We start from the raw sequence: 12401 nt of genomic DNA on the forward strand, positions 1-12401 counted from the left end.
TGTAATGTTTACATGAATTCTGATTATTTCCATTGATACGCAACATCCTGAAATACCTGTAGATGTAGATATCTTTGTTAGAAAGAATACTATATTTCCTTTGACTGTGGGATGCTGAATGTGAAAAATGGCTCAACTTACCCCTCTCTCCCCTACAGACATTCCAAGGCGGATCCACCGTCACTCTGTTTGCATATTCCAAGTCATTAAATGTTTAACTGTTTTGGGAGATGTTGAATTTGAATTTCATGGAAATAGAATAATTACATAGTACAATGCCACAGCACTCTTGTTAAACCATTGAAACAGCAATTCAATTAGAGGGAGTGTTTTTCTGTATTTGTTTGAATCTAGTTAAAACATTCAACTGTTTTATTTAGCTGTATGGCTTTTTCCATTCTATAGCATACAGGTGGTGTATGCTTGTGTTCATTCAGAAGGAGAATAATAAAGATTCTGTACTCTCTTTCTCTATCATGCACACACACACACACACACACACACACACACGCTCACACAGGCTCTCAGTCTCACTACAGAATTAGACGTTTATTCACGTTTCTCCAAAAGTCACATTTCAAAGTGTTTTTGACACCCCGGGTTGACTCCTGCTCAGCATCGTTCTGTTTCTCCAAACATCTCATTTTGAAGTGTTTGACACCAAGGGTGTGGAGGATAGGAATCATAAGTAGAGGGGATATGATTTCGCTTGCTAGCATCTGCACTGGAATGTGGCGCAATAGTCTTGAGCCATTGCAGTCCTAAAGGGCCTGTCTCAGTCCCTATCAGCCAAGGCCCAGCAGTGTACCCAGGGACTGTAATGTGGCAACACCGCTCACTGGTGCTCCGTCATAATCTATCCTAAGCAGACACTATTCAGGGCCCATTACTGTAAGTTCTGCTGGAACTTTCCTGGACCCGTGGAGGTCCAGAGAGAGGTGTCGTCTTAGTGGGAGATGTGAGAAGCTTTATCCCTATGGTAGTTGGGTGAGCGATGACCCCGTCAAAGCTGGCACACGAAGGGATGGAGGGAGCAGCTGGACGATGTTACAGGCCAACGCCAAGAGACTCCTAGGTGGTAAGACAAGGATGTTTAATGGGACGAGGGAGGGAGAGGCTAGGCACCGAAAGACAAAGGGGGACAGAGGAGCGAGGGAGAGAGAGAGTACACGTCAGGGGAGGGAGGGAGAGGAGATGTTCGACAAAGGGAGACATGGGGATCTCTTCTCCCAGGTTTGACTACTCTGAGGTAACCACAGACAAGGGAGGGGAGGACGTCGGTGGGATCATGGAGTACTACTCATCTCATCTATATTCTGGGTTCGTCTCACTAAGTGCACCAGGGGTTGTGCTCTGTTCATATGCAGCAGCAGGAGCAGCAGAGCCAGCCCACTGCACCCTGTGAGTTATGGAGAATACACACACCCTTAGCAGGGCTTAATGGCAAACTACCGTGTGAACTGGTTTACTGCTCAGTTCCCTTTGAGTGCTGCTAATATGTGACACGAATGCAAAGACATGCACGCGCACACACGCACACACACACACACACACACACACACACACACACACACACACACACACACGCACGCACGCACACACACAAACAAAAGGCATCTGTTTCTGACAGTTGGGCCTTAATGGAATTCGTGGAGGTTGTGTTCGCAATAAAGCAAAATTATTAGCATAGACAGTTTTACAATGAGGGCAAACCTGAATGACAACACAAATCTGCATCAATATAAAACATTTCAAATGCTATGTTCTCCAGGTGCTGGAGAAAATCAATACTGTGGGTCTTCTCACACCGTAACTTTACGGCTTATTCTCAGAGTTAGACCTGCCTGTCAACATGATTGTGACCTATTCAATCCTAAAAGCACAGAAATACGGTACACTGAACGAATGTACCTCCAGGCCTGGTCCGAGCTGTTCCACACTCCATCAACTTACAGTTTCTCTTCACCATGGCAGAGCTCAAACTGTGTTAAACAGCTTTTCATAAATGTCTCCTCAAAATGGCACTGGGGAGTGTGCCTTCAAAACCCAGGTAGACTAGAGAGCTAGCTATGGGGACTTGGAGAACAGAGCTCAGATTAAAAATGAAGAGAAGTGAAAAAGAAAAGCATTTATGAAATCTAAAGGTCCTGGTAGTCAGTGACTCATGTAGAAGCATTCACATTTAGGGCGCCACTACTGCTATGGAAGTTATGGAATCATTCACCAACGTCAACAGCTCAAAAGCACTGAACACAAACAGATGTACTGACCGACGCATCTTGGCATTTTCATCAAAACAACAGTCAAGTCCTTCTCGGTATCTTTCAATTCCGTTCTATATAAAACTCGGTTCCTTTATTCCTTTCTCTTCCCAAAGCCTGTGAGGCAGCATCGTTCCACCTGTGACCCTGTGACGCTGTTCCGCGCAGGATGGACCCCATTGAGGCGAAACAAAGCCATCTGATTCACTTCCCCAGGTTAACCAACCTGATTCCAGATCAGTTTGTGCTGGATGGCCAAGCAGTTGACTATGCAGCACTAACAGATCTGGGAGCAGGCTACAGGTTAACCAACTTCTCTTGTTGACTTCAACTAGTACATAAAACAGAGAGAAAGGGCTCCTCCTAGTGGTAGAATTGAAGACCTGCAACTTCACTCAGATGAGAAACGAGGTAGCGAAATAGTCAGCCTCTTCCATAGCAACAGCCCCTACATAGCAACAACTTCCTTGAATAAAAAAGTGCTATTATAGCCTTGATCTCGCTTTCAAAAGAGACAGCTCTTTGTAGCCATCATCCTTGGGCACAGAATTGAATTCGATCCAGTTGTTATGTGAACGACCTTGCGTGGTGTACAGCACAGCCAGCATTTCAATGGTGCCCTATGCCGACCTGATATTTAGAACATGGTGATTCCAATCTATAGTCACCATAGTCTCTCTATAATCCATTTTGTTTTTCATGGATTTAATCCACAGTAGCTATAAAGACAGAGGGTCTTATCGATCAATCCAATCTCATCTACATAACAGTGGCAAAGACAGAATCTATAAGGGTAAAGTTAGGGAGATAAGTATTCTCCAAAATATAAAAGTGAGGCACACCACCTTCAAAGCATACCACATCCCTATTGATTTGCGCAACACTCCTGTCAACATTAGCATTTCAGTCAGAGAATCCTCTTTCCTCCGCTCCACTATGGACTTTTTACTCCATTTCCACACTGGGATGTGTATGATGAATCCCTTCAAAGCCAGAGCCAGAAATAATCTCGGGGGGGTAGCCTCGGATGGTGAGCCCATGGTGTCCAAACGGTCCAACTGCAGCCCCCACAATGCTGCACTTTGATCAGGGTCGGTTGAGGTACGGTTGATTTAAACGCCCCTGCTTCTGGCTGTCACTACCGGCCCAGCAGGGAGCTAGCTGAGAATTCTGGGTATTGATACCTGGTGGAAATCAGTGACTAGATGAAACAGACTCCCCAAAGGACTGCATGGTGGAGGACTCTATTGCCAGCTTGTCTGGTACATACTCAGTATATATTAAGAGAAAAAACAGCAGGTGGGGACAAAAATGCGGTAGAATATCATCAGGGAACACAAACAAGCAGACTACTGTCCATTTTCACTGGCAGTGAGCATCACCTTTGAATACAGTACAGGCATATGCTGGCTTCTAGAAAAGGATAAGTGTGCTAGGATGCAATTATGCAACTAGTGGCAATCTAATGCCTGTGGACTTGGAACAGTTTGATGGCACATTGGTCTGATGTAATATTGCAACTTGAAAGTGATGCACCCAGCACTTCCCTCATAGGGACCAGTGTTCCACCACAGGCACAGCCCACAGAGAAGAGGCTGTCACAGAGATCCTTATGACAAGTGAAGGCAACTGCCATCTTGTTGTCAAGTTTCCCCAAAACATCGCAGCGTTTATTACTGCGGTTGGTTTAATTTCAATTAGCATCAACCAACAGTTAGTAACATGTCTTCCTGTCTGTCAAAGAGTCTCTGGTAGCCTTGAAGTGTAGCAGTCCCAGCATTGCAGACATACAGTGCATTAGGAAAGTGGCCCAGCCAGAGCCTGGACTTGAACCCGAACGACAATCTCTGGAGAGACCTGAAAATAGCTGTGCAGTTACGCTCGCCATCCAACCTGACAGAGCTTGAGAGGATCTGCAGAGTAAAATGGGAGAAACTCCCCAAATACAGGTGTGTCAAGCTTGTAGCATCATACCCAAGAAGACTCGAGGCTGTAATCGTTGGCAAAGGTGATTCAACAAAGTACTGAGTAAAGGGTCTGAATACTTATGGAAATGTGAATATTGAAAATATTTCCGTTTATTATTTTAAATACATTTGCAAACATTTCTAAAAACAGTTTTTGCTTTGACATTATGGGGTATTGTGTGTAGAAAACAATTTAATCCATTTTAGAATAAGTACGTAACATAATGTGGAAAAAGTCATGGGGTCTGAATACTTTACGAATGCACCGTAACGGCCCAGATGACAAGTTCTCATGGGATGAATGTATGACGAAAACGCTGTCCAACTTACACGGTAGTTTTGGCTCGAGCCAAAACTTTTTGACTACGAGCTTCATAATTTTGTCAGGTGCGGTCAACATCAATCGTTACCATCATCAGCCTCATCAATCACCATCATCGTCATTATCATCGTCCTGACCTTGTAAAGGCATCGGGACTAAGAACAAAGTAAACTACATAAGATATTTTTTCAATAGAAAGTCTTCAGTAAAACATCAGTAGTCTGTGTGCGTGTACCCACACGCGTCACATCAGTGAACAAAACACTACACGACCGTGGCTTTTCGAATTACCTGACATTATGTTACAATTTCCTGATGGAAAACTGAATCACTTCTACGGTATAGCATCCATATCCCAACATTTGCGGGGGAGAAAACGTCAGGTTGTTTTAAGCAGAACATTGGTGTCAGCTTTTTAAAAAGTAAGAGGGAAAATAAATATCTGACATTTTCAGCGAGCAGGAATCAAAGAGGTGATAAAGATAGTGTTTACTCCCAAATGGCACCCTATTCCCTTTATAGTGCACTACTACCCCCCATGGGGCTCTGGTCAGAAGTAGTGCACTTCTATAGAGTATAGGGAATAGGGTGCCATCTGGGATGCACACAGTGTCTGTCTCTGTCAGAGCCAAACAAACAGAGGAGAGGAAAAGAGAGGAGAGGAAATCACTGTCTGGCCATTAACAGGGTGAGTGGCATGAGAAATCGCTCTGTGTGTGTCTCTGGCTGGGCGATGTTCATCCTGGAGCCTGTCTGGGCAATGCGATGTGCATCTTGGCTGTCACCTGGGCACCCCTGCTGAGAAGGATCTGACAGAGGAGATAAGGAGAGCACAGGGGAGCAATGTGGGTGTTTATACAAATGGTAGGCATTCCTCACATCCAATTGTAAAGAAGGTTGTGTAGGTTGGTGCTATGTAGGTCTGGAAAGCCTATCTGCTTCAGCCCTGTGTACATATGGCATCACATCAAAGCATGCAGCCTGCATTACATTAAAAAAATAATTTAAAATGTTAAAATGTATGGTAGAAGTCATACGTCTCATAATAATGGGGAAAGTCAAGACTTCAGTAAAAATCCCAAGGCAGACTTCAAATCAAATCACATTTTATTTGTCACATGCGCCGAATACAACAGGTGTAGACCTTACAGTGAAATGCTTACTTATTGTATCCCTTAACCAACAATGCTTTAAGAAATTAAGAAGAAAAACGTGTTAAGTTAAAAAAATGATATGTAAAAAGAAAAAAGAAGATGAAAGTAACAAATAATTAAACAGCAGCAGTAAAATAACAATAGCGAGGCTATATACCAGTACAGAGTCAATGTGCAGGGGCACCGATTAATCAAGGTAATTGAGGTAATATGTACATGTAGGTAGAGTTAAAGTGACCTTGCATAGATAATACACAGAGAGTAGCAGCAGCGTAAAAGAGGGGTCTGGGTAGCCCTTGGACTTAGCTGTTCAGGAGTCTTATGGCTTGGGGGTAGAAGCTGTTAAGAAGCCTTTTGGACCTAGACTTGGCGCTCTGGTACCGCTTGTCTATGACTAGGGTGGCTGGTGTCTTTGACAATTTTTAGAGCCTTCCTCTGACACCGCCTTGGAACTTGGGAAATAAGTGTGATGAATAGCAGAAAGATGCATTGCAGAGCCTACTTTTGCCTGAGTCAGAGCTGCATTGTCATTCAGCTGGGGTATTAGTTATAGCTTCAGGAAAGGGTTATAGAAATATTAATTTGCTCCTCATGATTACTCATACCCAGTGCTTTGGGGGTTATGAGGAAACAACACAAGGAAACCACAGTCAGTATACCAAATCACAACTATTTCTCAGTTTTACAAACGTAGGCAAGAAGAGCTCTCCAAAACCTTGTCTCAGACAGAGAACTTCTCTTACTCTGTCACTGTGGCTGCGGGTAAAGACCCAAACTCCCCAACTCTCAGAGAAATAACAGGTACCACAAAGCTGAGCTATAGGGGAGGGTGGGGTAAGTTGAGCCAAAGGGGTAAGTTGAGCAACTCGTGTTTCTAAGAAACCATACACAAAATTAATAAATTGACCAAAAAGGTAATCCTTTCATGCAGTCAATGAAGGAAGAAACCACATGGAAAAAGTGGTAAGCAAGTTAGGTCTAAAAAGTCAAATGAATTTATTGTGTTAGAGACTGCAGGTTTTCTGTTCTACCTGATAATTAATTCCACAAGCCTGGTGTCTCAGGTCTAAATCAGTCCCTGATTAGGGGGGAACAACAATAAGCAGTGGAACTGGCTCCGAGGTCCAGAGTTGAGTTTGTTAGAGGTTTCATGACACTTGTATCTAAACCAAAGTAGATCATCTTAAGAGTGTTCTATAGATCAGTTTGGGTCTCTATAAGCTTCAATGTGAGGTCCTAAACCTAGCATGAAAGTGCATCCTTGCAGCTGTGTGGGCTAATATAGTCCAAGTGTTTGTAAGTTGAGCCAATGGCCATGTGGTAAGTTGAGCAAAATTAAGTGTTTTCTTCCCAGGTGTAATGTAAGGCATTATCGCTGCGATATGAGGTAACAACTGGGCCTGGCATATGTTAAAAGTTTGATAAATGATTAAAAGACAAAAAGTGATTGTTTTGAATTGTGTTTGGGAAATAGAGATAGACATGTTTTAAAAAAGGTAGTAGTAGGGGGGGATCACGTGACCCTTGAATGAGATGGCCGCATGAACTAAGAACTCCGCACAAGTAGTTTCCAATTCCTAATTTTACCTCCACTTCAAGTTTAAACTCCTTTAGCTTTAGTCAAAAAGTCATGGCGGCTACAAAAGGCGACATTTTTACCCGGACTCGAGCACTAGCGGCGGAAAAAGCCTCCAAGAAGCAGCTAGCTTCAGAAAAAGCTAGCGCCATTAGCCAGAAGCAAGAGGACCCGTCCCCCTCCGAGGCCCAACAAATGCCAACCTCGCACTCTGTCGAAGACATCCTTTCTGAGCTGAGATCCCAATGTACAGAACTCAACATTAAATTAGATGCCATTAACTTTCAGCTCAGTGCGATAGGGGGCAAGGTGACAATCCTGGAAAATGCTTTGCCTGACATCAACAACAAGATAACCATCAACGCGGGGCGCCTGGACGAGGCAGAGGGGCGAATCCTATCCATGGAAAACTTACTGACAGACGGCATGGAAACAATAGCATATGCTAAAAAGAAAATAGAGCATCTGGAAGAGAAAACAGAGGACCTGGAAAACAGGGGACGAAGGAATAATTGTGTTCTATTAAATCTGGGTGAAAAAGAAGAGGGAAACATGCCACTGATCCGCTACCTGCAAGACAAACTTCCCGAGTGGCTCCACCTATCCACCGACAGGCCCATAGAACTCGAGGGAGCCCACCGAGCACTGAGGCCCTCACCAGCAGCCAGACAACCACCGCGCCCAATCACCATACGTTTCCTGAGATTCACCGACAAGGAACGAGTCCTACAGGCGTCGAAAATCAACACCATTACAGTGGGAAATGCCAAACTCACTTTACACCAGGACCTGTTAGCTGGAATACGCCGAAAGCGCCGAGAGTTTGATGAGGTGAAGAAATACTCCATTGACTGAGGCATCTTTAGGGGATTTAAATACCCAAACGAGCTCAGGATTCTTCACCAAGGAGCCCTGCGACATGTTAAAGTTGCGTCAATTCGGTCTGGTATCGGAACAAAATAGTCAGCACATAGTAACTTCTGATTTCTTTGTACTTTAATTAATGCAAACACATTTATGGTAAATATGATGTTTCGTATATACGGGCTCACTGTGTCACCACGCAGGGCAGACAGAGAACTGGAATAACATCACAAGTTTTACTTTAAATAATTCTTGACAGACTTAGTTCCCTCTCCCTGAGGGCCTGTCATAGTAGAGGCTTGGGTGTGGTTTAGACTTACTCCAGCCTATCGTTGGCGTGCAGGCTGGTCCCAGCCTCTAGACGCATCTTTGTTGCCAGGCATAGTTGTCTTCTAGCTTATCTTCGTGTGTGTAACCGAGAGTCAGACACTCAGGGACAGTGCCTGTTTTTATGCTACAGCTATCTTCCATTCTACCAGCCCCTCCCGTACACCTGTCCTTGAGCGGCCCCACAACCAGGCAGTGTGTGTGTGTGTGTCACGAGTCTACTCAGCCTACACTCCTACTAGCCAGCAACCCTCCAGTTAGTCATGTCTATTATATGTTGCTCAATCTATGTTAATACAATATAAACCTCTTAGTGCATTACAGTCCATTCATACTTAGGCCTACATCTACTGTAAATGGTAATGCATCACATCTAATAAGTGAAATAAAACCCAACAGACACTTCAAAACACCCGAAGAGGCAAAACGTTTTTTGAAAGACAATCCTGGTCAATGAGAAATGGACCAATGACTAAATGCGATTACTGTTATTACTAAAGGAGGTAAGACAACATATAGCCGCCATCCAAAGACCCACCCGCACTGCTAAATGTCATTATAGCCGTCTAATCTATATTTATTTTCCTTTAGCTGAGAGGGATAGGCTCTATAGCCTAACTTAGGCCTACTAACGTTTCAGCCTACTTTTATTTCCCTCTTTTTTGTGCTATTATTACTTGTGGTTCCCTATGTCCCTTGGGGGAGGTATATGTGGGCTGGGCTATTGATTTTATTTTCTCCCTCTTTTAATGTGGTCTGGACGGGGGCTACGTTGTCATTTACTCAATGCGGGGCGGAGAGGATGAGGCATTTATTTGGTAAGGAGGGGGAGACGTTGTGCGTTGCTAACTGTTCCCGGTTTTTAGTTTTTTTCGGAACACAGAATTGAGACTGAGCGCGGGGGTAATAGATCCAACGGGATATGTCGAGTTGTTTGGGAACTCGGCGGGGGTCGGATTGTTCTTTTATGTACACCATTTATTTTCCTTTTATGTGAACGCAGCTGTAACTATTATCCACCTTTACCCAGAGATCACTTGCACTAAAGTTTGAATACTCTTCGATGACGATGACTAGTACCTTAAATCTATTGACATGGAACTGCCAGGGTCTAGGTCATGCAATAAAATGGAAAAAGATACTATGTGCTCTAAAAAAGGAAAAAGCAGACACCACGCTATTACAAGAGACACACCTCTGTGATGCCGAACATGCCAAAAATCCGCAGAGCTTGGGTGGGACAGGTGTATTTCTCATCTCTCAAATCAAACAGTAGAGGCACAGCCATACTTATCCATAAGAATGTTCCATTCATAATTGACAAAAACATATCTGATCCGGAGGGGAGATGTATTTTGATAACTGGGTCACTGTATGGGCAACCAATTACTATCTTAAACATATATGCCCCTAACACAGATACTCATGCTTTCATGTCAAAAATTATAACCCTGATCAATGAGCATTGTGTTTCCTTTGGAGTGGTGGCCGGAGATTTTAATTGTACCCTCAACCCAACCCTGGACAAATCATCTCAAGTCCCCACCACAAATCCTAGATCTGCAAAGATGTTGAACTCTCTTACTAAAGAGATGGGACTGATAGATATCTGGAGAGAGACTAATAGCTCAACTATGGACTATACATACTACTCTAATGTCCATAACACCTACTCCCGTATAGATTACATTTTTATCCCAAAGAGTTTCATAAATTCATCCACGTGTACAATCGGACCCATAGCACTTTCAGATCACGCCTTTGTCCACCTCCGCTTTGACCTCTGCAAAAACATTCCGAGGTCAAAGAGCTGGAAATTCAACACCTCCATGTTATCAAACGAAGTGTTCCATACATTGGTAACTACATGGATAGACAACTACACACAAGACAACAAAGATTCTCCTGTTTCTCCGGCCACAATGTGGGACGCTGCTAAAGCCACACTAAGAGGTCATCTAATTGCATATGCTTCCTCTAAGAAAAAAGCAATGGAAGCACACAGGCTAGATCTTGAGAGGGAGCTGGAACGCTGTGAAAAAGTACATAAACAATCCCCAGACAGCACCTCCTGGAGTCAACTTAAAGCAGCCAAAGCTAAACTGAATTTGGACTATTCTCGGGAGATAAAAAAACGGTTTTCTTTACTAAACAGAAATATCATGAGTATAGCAATAGGCCGAGTAGATTGCTTGCTTACCAATTTAAAAAAAGAGCAGTCAGAGCGTACAATCATGGCTATCCGAACAGCAGAGGACGAGGTCACATATGACCCAAAAAAGATACATTTAACTTTTCATGATTTTTACTGCAAACTATATACCTCTGAGAGAAAACATACGGAGGCAGAACTCCACTCCTTCCTAGAGGGATTCTCGCTACCTAAACTATCAGAGACCGACCGAGAAGATCTCAACACCCCCTTCACTCCTGAGGAGATCCTGGAGGCAATTACCTCCATGCCACCTAATAAGTCCCCAGGCCCAGATGGATTCCACAGAGAGTTTTACAAAGCTTTTTGGCCCCAGCTTAGCCTATTTTCATGCCAATGCTGGATGATTTTTGCAAAAACGAAGTTCTCCCAGACTTAATGCACACAGCTCGCATTACAGTGTTGCTCAAAAAAGACAAGGACCCTCTATCCTGCTTGTCCTTCCGGCCCATAAGCTTGTTAGATTTCGACTACAAAATAATTACCAAATTGCTCGCCAAAAGACTAAACACTCTTCTTCCCAAAATAATAAAAGCGGACCAAACTGGATTTATCAGAGACAGATACTCTTCTGATAACATTCGCTGTCTTTTTGATATTATTGATCAAGTAAACGTACAGAAGACCCCTGTCCTGCTGGCTTCACTGGATACTGAGAAGGTGTTCGACAGGATGGAGTGGAGCTTTCTGTTCTCAGTCTTAGAAAAGTTCAATATGGGCCCAAACTTTATTAAATGGATTAAGTCCCTATACTCTCATCCAAATGCCATGGTGACTACTAACGGACTGAACTCTGACAGATTCCCTTTGGGACGGGGCACAAGACAAGGATGCTCACTGTCGCCCCTGCTCTACTTGTTGGGGGCAGTGCCTCTGGCAGAGTTGATCAGGAGCAATCCAAGTATTATGGGTGTCTCTGCAGGCGGCCTGCAGCACAAGATTTCGCTTTACGCGGATGATGTCTTGCTCTACATATCCAACCCTGAGAAATCCCTCCCTCCCATTTTAGACACAATTGCTCAGTATAGCAAGTTTTCAGGATATAAGAAATTTGAACAAATCCACTGTCTGCCCTCTCAATCTTACACTCACCGGCTCTATGAAGACACTATGTCCATTCCAATGGAAGACACAGGGGTTTCAATACCTTGGGATCTTCATAACACCAGATCTGAATAGCCTTTTCAAGGAAAATTATCTTCCACTCCTGGATCGAATCAAGAATGATCTCCAAACCTGGATCTCCCTCCCAATTAGCTTGGTAGGAAGAATTAATGTCATCTGTATGAACATCCTCCTTAGACTGAACTATTTATTTCAGATGCTCCCATGCTACCTCACAGATTCCTTTTTCAAAACAACTAACCAAAGCTTCACCAAATGTAAATGGGGCAATACGGTCCCATGTGGCTCAGTTGGTAGAGCATGGTGTTTGCAACGCCAGGGTTGTGGGTTCGATTCCCACGGGGGACCAGTACGGAGAAAAAATGTATGAAATGTATGCATTCACTACTGTAAGTCGCTCTGGATAAGAGTGTCTGCTAAATGACTAAAATGTAAATGTAATAAAAAACCTAGGATCATGTTCTCCACTCTATCGAAACCTGAATCTAAAGGTGGTCTTGCCCTTCCCTGCCTTCAATTGTACTACTGGTCTTCCCAAATCTGCAACATGCTAACATGGATCACAAACAGACAAGAGTCAACGTGGATTCAGA

The sequence above is a fragment of the Salmo salar genome, chromosome 08, assembly GCF_965601325.2.
Source record: "Salmo salar chromosome 08, fSalSal1, whole genome shotgun sequence".
In the NCBI taxonomy this organism is placed as follows: Eukaryota; Metazoa; Chordata; class Actinopteri; order Salmoniformes; family Salmonidae; genus Salmo; species Salmo salar.